This window comes from Bos grunniens, chromosome 10 (genome assembly GCF_055505025.1).
Source record: "Bos grunniens cultivar Pamir isolate PY7600 chromosome 10, Bosgru_T2T1.0, whole genome shotgun sequence".
In the NCBI taxonomy this organism is placed as follows: Eukaryota; Metazoa; Chordata; class Mammalia; order Artiodactyla; family Bovidae; genus Bos; species Bos grunniens.
Genome location: NC_141174.1, coordinates 15,288,020 through 15,303,557, shown reverse-complemented (window position 1 = coordinate 15,303,557; position 15,538 = coordinate 15,288,020). Strand labels below are relative to the sequence as shown.

At 44.6% G+C, this 15,538-nt stretch overlaps 1 long non-coding RNA gene across 2 annotated transcripts in view; it reads right to left on the bottom strand.

Moving 5' to 3' along the window:
* Nucleotides 1-9,634: 9,634 nt before the first annotated feature.
* LOC147363960 (uncharacterized) overlaps nt 9,635-15,538 on the bottom strand; it is a 30,664-nt gene continuing 24,760 nt past the window's right edge. For both annotated transcript variants that reach the window (XR_015133943.1, XR_015133944.1), the window contains exon 3: nt 9,635-11,987. This is a non-coding gene — a long non-coding RNA (uncharacterized LOC147363960). The remainder of the gene's footprint in view (nt 11,988-15,538) is intronic.

Sequence of the window (15,538 nt, the reverse complement as noted above, 5' to 3'; positions counted from 1 at the left end):
TTTGTGAGTATGTGACTCTGAACAATTTATTACCAGACTCTTGGCCTCTGAATGGAACAGTACAGTGACTTCCTCACGTGGTGCAGCACTATCAAATCAGTTGAGATCAATTTAGTGCATCAAAACCAGGACTTCTTAGAATGATATGAAATGGAATAGCACAGAGAGGGTTCTGGCTTCCTCTGCCCAGACCCTCAGATTCCAGAGCTGTCCTTCATTCAGAGGCAAGAAGCACCAGAATCCTCTGACAGCAAGCCTGTCTTGGAGCTCCAAAATGAACAAACTCAACTGCAACAGAAACTGGAAGAATGCCCCCCCATCCCTACCCCCACACCCAGGACTGAGAGACTCAGCGTTGGTAAGAGAGACAGCTATTAAACTGTATTTTTGCTTTTGCTTGTTTGTTCCTCTAAAGCCACACAGTTTTACAAAAAAATAAAATATAGATCACAGTCTGTTAACAGTCTTAGAGCATGTGCTAAATATTGTTAAATTGTTCTCAAGGATAATACTAATTTAAAATATGAACAGTTACACACACATATACAGTCAGTAATATATGACACAACAGTAATTTATAAGTGACTGGCCTTACTGGGGCTTCCCAGGTGGCAACAGTGGTAAAGAACCTACCTGCTAATGCAGGAGACATAAGAGATGCAGGGTTGATCCTTGGGTCTGGAAGATGCCCTGGAGGAGGGCATGGCAATGCACTCCAGTATTCTTGCCTGGAGAATCCCATGAACAGAGGAGCCTGGTGGGCTACAGTCCGTGGGGTTGCAAAGAATCTGGACACGACTGAAGCGACTTCACACACACACACACACACACACATGCATCGTGTCAGAACAAAGATAGTGGTTATTCTTGGGTGGGGATAGTGAATGTTCCTCCTATATAAAACAGAAAAGCAAAGAAAAACAGAAAGAAATACACTACAGGGAAAATTTAACACACCATTCTCAGTATAAGATCAAATGGCAAAAATTGAGCAAAGACATAGAAATTTAGACAACCGAATCAACAAGGTAAGCCTTTAAAATCACTTAATCCTGATTTAAGTGCACACACACACATGCACACACATATTTGGATTCTGATTAGAAGGGCACTGAACTTATATATTAATTTTGCAAGAAGTTATATTTTATAAGTTGTTTCATCTAAGAGTATGAAGTAAATCTCTCCATTTGTTAATAAAGAGAAAAGCTATTAATTTTTGTATCTTTATCTTGGACACCACTGCTTTTCAAAATTCTACTAGTAATTTTAATAGTCATTAATTTTAGGGGACTTTCCTGTGGTCCAGTGGCTGAGACTTCATGCTCCCAACACAGGGAGCCCGGATTCAAACCCTGGTCAGGGAGCTAGATGCTACATGCCACAACTAAGGCTTCACGTGCTGTCACTCATGATCCCACACACCGCATTAAAGATGGAAGATCCCACGTGCTGCAGTTAAGACCCAGTGCAGACAAATTAAATTAATTAAATAATAGTCTTTAGAAATAGTTATTAATTTTAATCATTTGTTAGAGACTAAGTTTGCAATCCGGCCTGACAGAAAGATAATTTAATAACATTCATACGGACTATTTCATTTATTTTCTTATTTCATTAATGAAAATCTCTAAAATTATTCCTCATTAACAATGATAAGACAACCTTGTCCTGTTACTGATATTGCATGGACGACTCACTCTCTCAGGCGCTGCTCAGAATCAAAAGGAGCCTGTGTCCTATAGCCGCATACCCAGGAGGTTACCAAGGTCCTGATACAGTGTTCCGAAAGTGAAAGTGAAAGTCGCTCAGTGGTGTCCACCTCTTTGCAACCCCATGGACTATTCAGTCCATAGAATTCTCCAGGCCAGAATACTGGAGTGGGTAGCCTTTCCCTTCTCCAGGGGATGTTCCCAAGCCAGAGATCGAACCCAGGTCTCCTGCATTGCAGGCAGATTCTTTACCAGCTGAGCCACGAGGGAAGCCCAAGAATTCTGGCGTGGGTAGCCTATCCCTACCCAGGAGGTTACCAAGGTCCTGATACAATAGGGAATACAATACAAATCTGACTCTATATTGTATCTGTTTCTTTTGCTTTAACCTTTGTATTCTACTACTCTTGATTCAAGTTAAGAACGTTGCCTATAACCTGAAATACACAGGATAGCCCATTCTCTGAACTTCAAAAGGATAACACTTTTCCATGCACATAGAGATAAAAAGTTACAGAACAGAGAATAATATTTGTCTTGGAGGTTTATAAAACACTGTGACCAGACATATGTGGAGAGCAGCAGAAGCAATATTTTCCAGCACCAAGAAGTGTGCAGCAACCAACCATACTCCCTCTCCTTTTAAGCATAAACGAAGACTGAATTCTTAACTCAGGGAAGACTATTCTTTGGGACCCTAGTCTGCCATCTTCTCAGTCTGCTAGCTTTCCAAATAAATTCACCATTCCTTGCCCCAACATCTCTCCATTTATTGGCCTGTTGTACACTGAGAAGTACCAGCTTGGACTTGGTACCACTAACCATCACAACCCTTCACTCCAGGAGCCTACAATAGCCTTTAGCTGTGGCCCCTGGGGAAGCCTGGCAATCCCAGTCCTCTCTTCACACCCTTCGCTTCTACGTCCCTAGCTCGGACCCCCATCACCTCGCTCCTGAGCTATTACAGTGGCCTCCCAACTGGCTTCTCTCCTCCTCCCATCCCCTCCTGTGTGCTCATGCCATCCGTACAGCACAGGGAAGACGGTGTGAGCTTTCAAAAGTACAAATCGGGGGCTTCCTTGGTAGCCCACTGGCTAAGGCTCTGTGCTCCCAAGGCAGGGGGCCTAGGTTTGATCCCTGGTCAGGGAACTAGATCCCACGTGGTACAACTGAAAAGATCCTGCACATCACGAGAAAGATCCCAGATGCTGCAACCAAGGTCCAGCTCAGCCAAATAAATACATTTTCTTTTTAAAAATGCAACTCTGACCACGCCCCTCTTCTTTATCCCACTCTTCTGGGGATAAAGCTGGTACAAACCCATGAGGTGTCCTCCCATCCCCACTCTCCAGCTTCATCTCCTCCACTTCCCCATTCTCTCAGAACCCACTGTCTTTCATTTCCCCGAAAGCACCCTGTCCCTTCCTGTCTCACCATCTTGCACCTGCTTTTATTACTGCCTCACACACACCCTCCCTAACTCACACGTATCGCCAGTCAACGACTCCCCAGGTGTACACTATATAATTATTCATTCACTTTTCATCTCTAGGCTATACATTCCACCAGGATACAGACTGTGCATTTCTGCCACTCTGAACTCCAGCACCCAATACAGAGCCTGGCTTCCTAGGAAATGTCCAATAACTATTTAAAATGAGTAAACTAGTGGGGATCAGTCTAACCCGCCAACTCCTCTTTTGTCCCCCGAAGAGGTAGACAGACATAAAAACGTCTTTTATTCTTATTTTTGAAATTCAGTTTGGCCGGGCACATGATGGTACTGTAGGCTGGTTTCTTCGTAGTCTCAAGGCTGGGTGTCACAACTGTTGTTTCCCCTGCCAGACCTTGGTCATGTCATGAAGTTTCTTTACCAGCTAGAAATGGATTATCTGTTGAGATTTCATCCCTGCCTGATTCACTACAACAAGGCTCTGAGTGGGGCCAAGCGAAGGAGGTATAATTCTTAATCACCTCCAGCACCTGGCTGCTTCTTCCACCGAAACCCAGCCAACTGCTACCCAACTCAGACTTCTTCCCTGCCTCTGCCCAGAGTTTTGTTCTTTATAATAGCCCATCTCATGGGTAAACACCAGAATCAGTTGGAATACGGGACAGTCCCAACAATCCCCCTTTTAAAGATATGCTCTAGAAAAGAACTCCAGCTAGTGCCCCTCCTTGGAGGCTGAAGTCTTAAGGCAGACATAGGATCCCTTGGACACTTATAATTTCAGCCTTCCTGCTGGTCTGCCCAAAGTGCGCATGAGGGCATAGCAGAGCCTGCAGCCAGTGTTTCAGAACGATTAACTATGAACGCAACGGGCACCCCTTCTCATGTGGTCAGCCAAATCACAAGTGTATTCCCTTCACTCATTATATTGTAGCTGAGACAATTAAGTATTGTGACTGTAGCACAATTAAAACTTATGTAATTAAGGCAGGTGAGGATGAGAAGAAAAGGACTTTGCTTCCGAAAGCTCAGCCTTGAAGTTGAACAAAACAGCAATACACATTTTCACCACTAGATGGAAGGCTTCCTGCTTTATTCCCCCAGCTAGTCCAATCTGAAGTACAGAAACGATCCCCGAGCGGCCCTCCCACAAACCAGTCCTGCGAAATATCCCCATGCAGACTCATAGAAGGTTAAGGGTAGACAAAAATTTGGTGAGATATTTTTGGCCAAACCTTTACAGAAGAAGAAAGAGCCCAAGAGATCGGTAGACCTCAGGTTTACAAATTCTCCCAGGTCAACTTACTTTTGTATTATCCCACCCTGCCTCTTGACAGAAGTCATCCAAAAATCGACTTAAAAAGAGATAACAATATGGGTGTCCTCAGTTTCTGAAAAATGTGTAGAGCCATGTAATGATGTGTGCACTTTTTTGTGGGTATGTAATACTGACAGATAGCATTTAAATACCAGAGACATTACTTTGCCAACAAAGGTCCGTCTAGTCAAGGCTATGGTTTTTCCAGTGGTCATGTATGGATGTGAGAGTTGGACTGTGAAGAAAGCTGAGCCCTGAAGAATTGATGCTTTTGAACTGTTGTGTTGGAGAAGACTCTTGAGAGTCTTGGACTGCAAGGAGATCCAACCAGTCCATCCTAAAGGAGATCAGTCCTGGGTGTTCTTTGGAAGGAATGATGCTAAAGCTGAAACTCCAGTACTTTGGCCTCCTCATATGAAGAGTTGACTCATTGGAAAAGACTCTGATGCTGGGAGGGATTGGGGGCAGGAGGAGAAGGGGACGACAGAGGATGAGATGGCTGGATGGCATCACCGACTCGATGGACACGAGTTTGGGTAAACTCTGGGAGTTGGTGATGCACAGGGAGGCCTGGCCTGCTGCAATTCATGGGGTCGCAAAGAGTCGGACGTGACTGAGCGACTGAACTGAATACTGACAGAGAGAGAGGGAGAGCTAGGAATTACTCTTCCACAGACGGAGCGGGATGTTTGCCTAGATTCGTCTTGTTTATTTGTGAACTTGGCGAGCCCTTGGCTGCTGAGCACTTGGAGTCTGGGATCCTTTACGCTCTCTGCTCCCAGAAGCCCTCTGCAGCAACGGACGAAAGGACAGCTGAGGCCTCCAAGTCAATTGGAGCAAACTAAAGTGACTGCAACCAGCTGGGTGACTTTAGCCATGGGGCTTGCTCCTCAGAACCTCTATTTCAAAAAATGCAATATTGAACTACAGTATCAGCTAATCTCTGAGTGCAAATATATCAGAAAAATATCCAGCAGAGTGCTGCTGGTAGTACAATGCTGCTGGTAGTACAATGGTAGTACAATGTTTTTCAAAGTATGGTCCAGGGACTCCTAAGGAGTCCCCTTCCCTTTTCCAATCCCATATCCGTGGGAAGGCAGTTTTCTTTGCATACTTCCATCAAAACAATATATCACAAGAGATTCAATGCATAAGCACATATGAGAATGGATAAACTAAATATTAAAGAGATTTGAAAAAACAACGGCATTTTCATAAATTTCTTTACTTGAAAAAGTATTAGTTATAGTTCATAAAAATACGTAATTTATGTTAACATGCAATGGAGTTTTATTGTTTTTTAAATATATTGATAAGTATTTAGATTTTTCTGTTATACTTGATAATATGGGAAATATCAAATATATAAACAAAAGTTTTGGGGGGTTCTCAATTGCTTTTAAGAACATAAAAAGGTCCTGAGACCAAAAGTTTTGAGAACCACTATTATAGGAGCTTAATTAATCCTTTTATCAGCTCTGTTATTTATCTTTCATTCTTCAAAAGAAGAAAGTTATATATATATAACAATGTTAATTGCAGTATTATCAACATTAGGAAAAAAAAGACAAGCTGAAAGTCTAATATCAGGAGAAAGGTTTAATAATGATAAAATATGCTGCATTAACCCAATGGAATTATATCATATAGTATTACATAATAATACAATTATTGTATGACATAATGTTAAGAGTGTAAAGACACAAATTGGTTCTGCCATTAACTGTAAAAATGTGAGATTGAAATCTAATACATAAAATGAAAACACTAAACACCTATTATGTTTGGATACTGAGACTATGGGCACTATTTTTCTTTAATTAAACTACCAGATATTAGCAGTAAGTGTGCATTTTAAGGGAGAAGGCAATGGCACCCCACTCCAGTAGTCTTGCCTGGAAAATCCCATGGATGGAGGAGCCTGATAGGCTGCAGTCCATGGAGTCGCTAAGAGTTCGACACGACTGAGCGACTTCACTTTCACTTTTTCACTTTCATGCACTGGAGAAGGAAATGGCAACCCACTCCAGTGTTCTTGCCTGGAGAATCCCAGGGGCAGGAGAGCCTGGTGGACTGACGTCTATGGGGTCACACAGAGTCGGACACGACTGAAGTGACTTAGCAGGAGCAGCAGCTCATTTTAAGACCTGGCTTTCCCAAGCCTCTCTCACACTAGGGCCAAAGAAGCCATTGCCTTTTTCTATTTAACAAGCCAAAAGCTTCCTGATTTTGAAAAGCCAACTTCCTCCAGCAGACCCCAATAAAAGTCTCTGTCTCACAGGCCTCTGGGAACAATCTCTGACAAATGGCAACCCTGTACAAACACACAACCCCCCGGCAGTAGCAACATATAAGAGAACAAGTACTGAATGGGAAAGAGTCCGGCAGTCAGTGGGTCATCGAGCAACCCCCGATCTTTGTAAAGGAAACAAAACTGCCCCTGCCCCGCACCTACAGAGTCTCCAGGACACCTCCTCTCCTGTACCACTCCACCTCACAGTGTGAATTTGTTTTGTTTCATAGGTATATTTATAAACTCCCTCTTAAGGCAACTGCTTCTGAGATGTTGAAGCGAAAAACACGGCCAGAAGGAGGATGCATGCTTCAGGGAACCCTTACCTCCAGTCCATTAACTGGGTGATGTTCATGTCTTTCCCGAGACCAGCTAGGGTGATTCCCCTTCTTAACTCCAAATGTGCTTATGGTTCTATTTTAGACTCCCAGGATGGGCAGCAGCGGATAATTAAGGAGGTGATCTTATTCAGGCTCTTACAAGAGGGAGGTCATTCATTAAGGCAGAAGGACATCGCAGAGAAAAGGCAGGGGGGCCTGGGGTTTTATAAAGGCGAGAGAGTGGGGAGGACAGTGGACAACAGGTCTCATCTGAAGGGCGGGATGGATCTCATCAGGAGCGGGGTGGGTCCTATCTGAAGGGTGGGATGGGAATAAGCTGAATCTGTGAAGGCAGGGTTATCCTTGGCAATTTCTCTACTGTCTTAGCTCTCAAGCTTTCTGAAAGCACAGGGCTCAGATAAACTGCAACGTGATCAACAGATAACCAAAGATCTGGACTCCCTTGCAGCAGAGAGGGGAAGAAATAAGTGGTGAGAGTGAGGCCCCAGATGCCTCCAGGGGAGGCGGTGAGACAGAGAAGGAAGAAGGGAGAAGGGGAGAACCCAGACATTCTCCGGGTGGCTGGGATTTTGGTCCTCAAATTCAGATCGCGTCTCCTCTGCCCTCCTCCTCCTCTCTTCCTCTTTCTTTTTTGGTTGGTGGATGAGAGAGAAGAATGTCAAAAGAAAATCAGGTCATTTCTTTTTTATTCTCCCAAACACACACACATGGATAAAACTGGTCAGGAGCAAAAGATTCCAGCTAAATGCTTAGGGCTCCTTAAAGATATCTTTTGGAGAGAGAGAGAAAAAAAAAAAAAGAGTTCACATGGTTGAATAGCTACAGTCACGATGAAAAGTTATAATTTTCCTTGGCATTACTGTTATTCTTACCAGTAGACCTTTTCCTAACAACTGTGATAAAGGCAAGTCCTCCCCAGCTTCTTTGTCCTAAAGCACTTCGTGTCAACCAGTGTAGCCAGCTGTGTGAATTTTTCCATTCACAGGGTTTGAGGATGGAAGAGAGCTGTTTCCCTCATTAGTGGCTCTTTCCACCCCTGCAGGGACTGTTTGTGGAGGCTCTGTGCTGCTGGCTGTAGATAAAACAACCCAGGGAGGGGGGCTGCTTTGGAAACTGGGGGATGGATGGGATTTTTCCATCTGGAATCACAAGGCTCTCGGTGGCAGGGCCAGATGGAACCACGGTCTGTCTGTGGAGACAAAGCTCCTCTATAAACTGGTCATGCAAACAAGAATATGAGGGTTTTTGACAACACGATGGCCAAGAGAGAGGAAACTGAGATTGGTTAGGAAATGCCAAGAGCAGATGACTCCAACTTTGGCGAATTAAGGCCTGGATGTAATTCAGCAAGGAGCTTCCTTGGGCTGATGAAAGCAAGGATTGTAAAGCTCTGAATTCAAAGTGGGAACGTTAGAAAAACAACTCAGAATCAGCCAGTCTCCATCCTCTGAACTTAAGTCATCTTTCAGCTGGGAGCGAACATGCTTCCTTAACGCACCAGAACAATGTTAGGACTTAGATTACTGTAAAGAATTTTACAAATGCTGAGTGTCCCTGTCAACACTGTTAATGAACATCCTCTAAGCAGCATTTAAGCCAAATTCCAAGGTCTAATTAGGGATTCGAAACAATGATATTTAACACAGGTTGCAAGTTTGCTTGAAGCTCCCAGCATCCAAGGGCACAGGAGATGAAAACCATCTGTCACAGCCTGTTCCCTAAGTCCTTCCTTCCAGGAGAGTTCTTTGTGTCACCGACTAATGCCAAAAGGAACACTTCTTGATCCTCAAACCCCATCTTCCAACCGAAGGTCTGTTAACAAGTTCTGTGCCCTAGAGCAGGTCACTTCCGCTCTCCAAACCTTAACTTTCTCTTTGATAAAAGTGCAGTCATTGGACAAGGGTCCATGTTTTCAAACTTTTTTTTTTAGAGCAGTGGAACCTTTTGTTCTTCCCCAGGGGAAACCTTATGATGGAGCCCAATTTGTAAATATTGTGTGGCACTTGGAGGAACTATAGTCAACACGTCACAGATCAGAACGATGGAAAGAAATAGCTCAGGTTTTTGTGCCTTGAGTCCCCAAGCAGACTATCCATTCCAGTGTATTCAACCACTTCTTGCAAGTATTAAGTGCTTTATAAATATTGTGTAGGAAAAAAAAAAAAAAAAACGTGCTTCAGGGGAAAACTATGTATCGTTTAGAGCACACTCTTCCAGGTGACCTGACTGTGATGCTATGGGGACTCTTTCATGGCCTCTGAGCTATTTTACAACTCTGTAAATTGGAGATAAGTGATAGCAATGCAAATAACTCTTGTTTATGGACATATAAATAAAATCTGCCCTATGGAAGTTCAATTGACTTCCCTCTCAATTCCCCAGAAGAAAAAAGCTAATTTCCATCTATTTGTAAACATATTTCAACATTCCTTTACTCCATACATGTTTGCGTTTGACTTCTCATTTGAACAAGTTGTGACATTTCACCAGCTCTCATTAATAATGAGCTAAAGACATATATTCATATATTCATTTATATTTATTATTAGTAACATATATTCATTTATATTTGTATTGGTTTTTAGCTTGGTTTGAAAATTACCATAGTGACAGCTCTGAGAAATCGCTCCAAATAAAACTTAACCCGCAACTCTCACGTTGTGCATCTTTTTTAGTCGGCACAAATATTAAATCACAGTTCTTAGCAATCCTGATCAAACATGGGCCCTCTACATTGAAAGAGTCACCTAAAGCCAGTCTTCAAAGTCTCAGTAAATCCCCCAGCTTGGTCCTCCTGCTCTGGGTGTGGTTCTCCACATCACTGTAAGCAACAAACTTACAATGTTGCCCTCTCAACAGCTTGTTTTGATGATTTCGAGGAGATGGCATTTGAGAGAAGGGAAAAATATTTGGAGGCAATTGTGTGCATGAGCCTGAATTACTCAGGAAACTTTCTGCCCTGGTCAAGGTCAGGGGAATGATGGCATTTTTTTTTCCTGTGTGGACACCAAATCTAGAGTTTAGGGGGCTGGAAGGAATCCAGGAGATGATTTAATCGCATCCTTCCTTTATGGATGAGGTCACTGGGACACACAGGAACAGGTCAGCCAGGGGCTGGGATGTGCATTCCAAGCTGCAGCTCTAGGCCAGGCGCCCAGCTTCCATTCGTTCTCTCACTCATTCGTTTTTCAACAACCACCTCCTGCAGGCCGGGATCTGTCGTGTGTGGCGAGTGCTCAGAAGCGGGGTCACATTTTTGAGATATTTATTCCCTCCTCTTTTAGGCAAATCCTGAATTCTTTGTTCTTTTCTTTTCAAGAAAGGAGTGACAGGGGAAGAAGCTAAGACCTGCCCGTGAGCACTTCCACTTCCAACCCCCGAAGTCTAAACACTTGGGAAGAACAGAGAAGACTGTAGGCAATGACTGAAAAGTCCAGGAAAGGCTCTGCCTGGGTTGGTGTCGGAGGAGAAAGCAAGGGGGTGTCTGCGCCCTGGTCTGGGGCACAGCCCCCCAGGATGCCCACAGCAGAGCCCCGGGAGGGAGTGCCTGTGTAGACAGGGCCCCGGGGGGCTCCGAGTTTCTGGGAGGCAAAGCAGCAGAGAATCCCCCTCCTCCCCAGGGCCATGTGGATGAGACTGACAGGCAGCTCCGGAGTGACCTGGGGGGCCAATAACGAGGACCAGATGCCCCACACTATTAGGGTCTTGCCTCCATTAAGACTCTGAGATTTTTTAAAAAAATGGGGGTAGGGAAGTTGGTGCTGCAGAAGGACAGACACCCAGAGCCAAGGAGTTCCAGGATTTCACCCCAAATCGAGGACACGAGGACCATGTCTCTTTGCTCTCGGCCTCAACTAATCAAACTCCTGATCAGCACTAGGGGTAGTGGCCACTGCAGAAATAGAGGCCACCCACCCTCCAATACACTCTGGTCATAGGAAAAAGAAAAAGATGCTTCCCGCCTGGAGGTGGTTAAGGAACTCCTCGACAAAGAGCAATCCTGGAGAAATGATGCTGGGGTGGTGGACGCTGTTGATCCTTTTATCATGTCAGTGTCTGCTGGGTGTCACCACATCCCGCTAGAGCAGCATCACTGACTCAACGGACATGAATCTGAGCAAACTCCAGGAGAGAGCGAAGGACAGAGGAGCCTGTCATGCTGCAGTCCATGGGGTCGCGAAGAGTCGGACAAGACTTAGCGATTAAACAACAACAACCACATCCAGGAACTTGAAGCAGAGGGGATGGGGGGAGGTCTGCCCCCACCCCCCACCCCCCACCCCCCAGGGCAGGGAAGCACACACCAGCCTCAGTTCCGCCTTCCCAGGCAGGAGCGGATGCGACCCCTGTGTGACCCCACAGGTGCACGCTCCCCTCTTCCTTGCCAGCCTCCCAGTCAGATCCCAGATTCCAGTCCTTCCCAAAGCCCAAGAGGACCAAACTTTCAAAAGGAGGAAGGAAGGGGAGGGGAAGAAAGGATCAAAAGAGAATGGAGGGTTTGGGAGAGGAGGGACGCAGGGACTGGAGAGGAAGGAGAAATCAGACAGGAAGAAATGAAACAAGGGGCTAATTGTGAAATTGTGGCATCTGAGGCCTTGCGTCCTTTGAGGGGATCACAGGGCTCTCTGGAGGGCTGTTTCTGGGGTCTCTCATGCATGTAGTCACTCAAATTTAGATTCACAAAGACCTCCAAATGAAATACTGAGAAGCACAGACCTGCATTTTAAGGAGATGATGCTCAACCTTCAACCTGAAGCTTGCCTTCATTCTGATCACCCCAGATGCAGTGCGCCAAGAGTCAATATTGTTCACCAATTCAATGATCATCCCAGCCAGTTCCACTGCGGTGTTTCCTTTGTATTAATGGACTAATCTGTTGAAGGCAAACATTTAAAATAAATCAAATTTTATAATGTTGTTAGGGTTCTGCTCTTTGTATTTTAATTCACAGGGAGCCTTTAAAACTGGAAGCGATCCAAGTCTTTCTCAATCCCTGAGAATCCGTGGTGCCACCTTCCACAGCCCCAGGCCATTATGGGGCCTGAGTTTCTCTTGGAGGACCCCCACAAGAACAAGTAAAAAGCCCCATCAAATGCTCAGGTGGGAAGAAGTCAGGGTAGCATAACTGTTATAGAAAAAAATAATTCTGACACTTATTGAAATGAGAAGGAAGGTTTTATTTAGGACCATCATAGTAGGTGTCAAGACTATTGCAGTAGGGTAGAGAGATCAGGCCCAACTCCCAACACAAGAACAAGTGAGGATTTATAGCCAAGGAGCCAGGAGAGGGACGGGATATCAGTGGATGGGAAATCATTAAGAGGAGACATCATGAGTGGGGCATTCTTGCTAAATCAACAGGATTCTTGCTCAAGACAGCCAGAGTGATCAGCTATCAAGGGTGGGGGAATCTCCCTAAACCTACTTAGCAGGATTCTTGCTACTGCAACTGGGCTGATGCAAGCCCAGCAAGGACAGGCTGAGGTTAGGGCATAGTCATGAAGTGGGCTCAGAGGAGCCTGACTCAAGAGTCTTTGTCAGTCCCAGGCAGTCCCAAGAACACTGTCCCAGAGGGTGCCACAGCTACTGTGACACCACACGAATTAGTTCTTCACAGGAGACTAAGAGGAAGGGAGAAAGGAGATGATCTAGATACCAGCTCAGAGCAGATGTGAGCCCTGGCACTGGGCTCTGTTTGTTGGTGACCCACCCAACAGCCTTTTCCTGACTTCCTCCTCTCACAGGAGGAGCTGGAAACACCAAAGACTCACCTCTCCAGTCTCCTTGGCAGCTGGAAGAAACCTTGTAACCAGTTCTGGGCCAAAAGGGAGAAGGGGAATTCTCCATGAGCGGCTTTTGGGAAATATTTTCCTCTCTGGATGAGAGTGTGGGAAGATAGCACGCCTGGTGACGAGGCAGGCATCCTCCATGGTCAGATGCAAGCCCAAGGACATAGCGTCCTTGGGGTGTGCTGAAATGGAGGGGGAAAGAAGCCCAGGTCCCTGGTGACACTACCCACCTGCTACAGCAACCCCTAGCTGTCTACACCCAGACTTCTTAATTATGTGAGCTAACTAAGCAGCTTTTTGATGTAAACTACTCTTATGCTGGTTTCCATAACTTGCAGCCAAAACCACTGCCAGTCCCCAGGGCTGTGCTAGGATTTGTAAAGGACACCTAGGCATACAAGCCTTCTATTCTAGAAGTTATGGTCAAGGTGGGGAAACTAGACATATGTCCATGTGTTCAATGTCTTTTAACAATTTAGGATATAATCAGGGTTTAAACTGTAGTCACAATAATTCCACTCCCAGCGATCTTTCCCCTAAAAGTATATGCAAAGATATCCACTAAACTTTAACATATATTAAAGAAAATATGGCCATACCCTAAATGTTCAACAATAGGGGTTGAAATTACAGCCCATACATAATATCATTAAAGATGATGACGTTGATCTATACTTAATGACATGAAATCTCTAGATAATAATTGGGTGAAAAAAACCAAGTTATTAACTGTGCACTAGTAAATCCACTCTTGTGCAGAAAAATATCTCTGAGTCCAGGTTAAACGTGAAGCTGTGAACCATGCTTGTTGTTATATGGTACAATTATGATTGATTTTATTTTCTTTACACCTTTCTGTACCTTTTGCATTTGTTTCAAGAAACACATAATTATTTTATAATAACACCATTAAGAATTTTTAGAAATGCAACTGATTATATATATATATATAATAGCAAGATTATTGTGAAGGAAGTGGAAGTGAAGGGAAGTGAAAGTCGCTCAGTAGTGTTCAACTCTTTGTGACCCTATGGATGATACAGTCCATGGAATTCTCTAGGCCAGAATACTGGAATGGGTAGCCTTTCCCTTCTCCAGTAAGTCTATTAGTAATAGTAATATTACTACTAGTAATAGTAATATAATAAATATATATTAAGTCTATATATGGTAATAGAACTCAGTGGAGAGCTTTACAAAATCTGTCAATGAGACTTCCCTGGTGGTCCAGTGGTTAAGATGCCACGCTTCCATTGCAGGGGGCACAGGTTCAATCCCTAGTCAGAGAACTAAGATGCCACATGCTGTGCAGCGTGGCCAATATAAACTACCAACAATTTGCAGAACAATATGGTATATGAGGAGGGTGGTGGAGAACACCAAAGATGATCCACAGTCACAGACACAGTTCATGGCTTTAAGAACCAGGTGCCTACTTGGGGGCACTCTGGATCCGACCTTGGGTCCTCTCACTCACGTGCAGGAAAGCCAATCTACTGACACCAGGTAGTGGTAAAGAAAAGCGGAGAATCTACTGTCGTCATTGTTGTTCAGTCACTAAGTCGTGTCCAACTCTTTTGCGACCCCATGGATTGTAGCCCACCAGGCTTCTCTGTCCATGGGGTTTCCCAGGCAAGAATACTGGAGTGGGTTGCCATTTGCTTCTCCAGGGAATCTTCTCCACCCAGGGATTGAATCTGTGTTTCCCATTTTGCAGCTGGTTTCTTTATCATTGAGCCGCCTGGAAAGTCCAGAGCATTTATTATGTTTGTTATGTTTAGTTGTGCACTCGTGTCCGACTCTTTGCGGCCCCATGGACTGTAGACTGCCAGGCTCCTCTATCCACGGGATTCTCTAGGTAAGAATACTGGAGTGGGTTGCCATGCCCTCCCCCAGGGGATCTTCCCAACCCAGGGATCGAACCCAGGTCTCCTGCATTGCAGGCTGATTCTTTACCATCTGAGCCACCAGGGAAGCCCTAAGTAAACTAGTGTTCAAGAGTATTTATTGCAGGGCTCCAAATAAGAAGGAGCAGGTCATGCTCAAAGGACCTTAACTTCCCAATGACTTTCAGGGGAGGTATTTTAAAGGCAATGTGAGGGAGGGGTCGCAGGCTCGCAATCAGCTCATGAACAGTTTTCGGCTTGGTTGGCACGGAAGTGGTTTCAAGTATCATCAACCTTTTGGTTTCAACTGGCCTAGGGTCCATGTGCTTGTGGTCACCAGTTTTCACGTGGCAGGGAATCTGCTTACTGTAAAGACAACTTAGGAATGTATGTCAAGCCTTTATCTTCCAGGGAACTGGGAATTCGGTGATTCTGCTGTGTGACAGATTTATAGTCTAAAGTGTTACCAGTTTCCCAACCCAAGAGTTATTCTTTGTTTCTACATCTTCACATTTCCTAGTCATTAACTCTTGAACCAACCTTTTGAGACTCATGGGAGGCCTGGGAGACTGAAGCCTTTTAATTTACAAAACAGGGACAAGGGATTATATTTGGTTTCATAGACAGGTTCTGAAGTGGTTCTGTCCAGTTCTATGAACTATAGAGTATTCGTTACATATCTTACCCTCCCAGGGGTAGGATGTATATCAAAGGAAAACACTAGATTGTAAGTATTTGGAATTATGGGA